Source organism: Arachis hypogaea, chromosome 16 (genome assembly GCF_003086295.3).
Source record: "Arachis hypogaea cultivar Tifrunner chromosome 16, arahy.Tifrunner.gnm2.J5K5, whole genome shotgun sequence".
Lineage (NCBI taxonomy): Eukaryota > Viridiplantae > Streptophyta > Magnoliopsida > Fabales > Fabaceae > Arachis > Arachis hypogaea.
The window spans coordinates 88,919,746-88,920,796 of NC_092051.1; the positions used below are offsets into that span (position 1 = coordinate 88,919,746).

At 43.1% G+C, this 1,051-nt stretch overlaps 1 non-coding gene across 1 annotated transcript; it reads right to left on the reverse strand.

The window, feature by feature from the left end:
* Window positions 1-338: 338 nt before the first annotated feature.
* Window positions 339-442, reverse strand: LOC112759936 (small nucleolar RNA R71). Its single transcript, XR_003180398.1, has one exon. It is a non-coding gene; the product is annotated as a small nucleolar RNA R71 (small nucleolar RNA).
* Window positions 443-1,051: the final 609 nt, after the last annotated feature.

Here is a 1,051-nt window from a genome sequence, read left to right on the forward strand (position 1 = left end):
CCTCTGGGAATTGTGGTAGCAGCATTCAGAAACCACCCATTCAGGCCAACAATTTTGATCTCAAACCACAGCTAATATCACTTGTGGAGGATCATTGTTCATTTGGTGGGAGTGCTAATGAAGATCCAAACCAACATCTCACAAAATTCTTGAGAATTTGCGACACTGTGAAGTCCAATGGAGTCCAGGAAGATACCTATAAACTGCTCTTGTTCCCATTTTCACTTAGGGACAAGGCAGCTAAGTGGCTGGAATCATTCCCAAGGGGGAGCCTAACAACCTGGGATGAGGTGGAAAGCAAGTTTCTGGCACGTTTCTACCCCCCACAAAAGGTCAATAGGCTTCGATCTGAGGTTCAGACTTTTAGACAACAAGATGGTGAAACTCTCTACGAGGCATGGGAGAGGTTCAAGGATTTGACAAGGAAATGCCCACCAGACATGTTCCATGACTGGGTGCAATTGCATATTTTCTATGATGGACTTTCTTATGAATCAAGGAAGGCTGTAGACCATTCATCAGGAGGTTCATTGAATAGGAAAAAGACTGTGGAAGAAGCCATTGAAGTGATTGAGACAGTGGCTGAGAATGAGTACTACTATGCTTCAGAGAGACACAACACTAAGGGAGTCATGGAGCTGAACCATGTTGATACAATTTTAGCCCAAAACAAGGTGTTTGCCAAGCAACTAGCAGAGCTCACCAGGAAATTAGAAACAAAGCAAGTGGCTGCAATACACACACAAGATCAAGAGGAAGTAAGCACTGAAGGAGGTAATTGGGAAGAGGCTAATTATGTAGGAAATCAACAAAGGCAACCATATGATCCACATTCCAACACTTACAACCCAGGCTGGAAAAACCACCCAAACTTTGGGTGGGGAAACTAGCAAAACCAACATAACAAGTCCACATACCAAAACTCCAACCAAAGATCATACCAAGCCACACAAAACACTTACTCCCAACCATCATATCATGGCCAAAATAATCAACCTACCCAACCTAATCCGAACCAACAATTTCAAGATCAATTAAACAGGATAGAAGG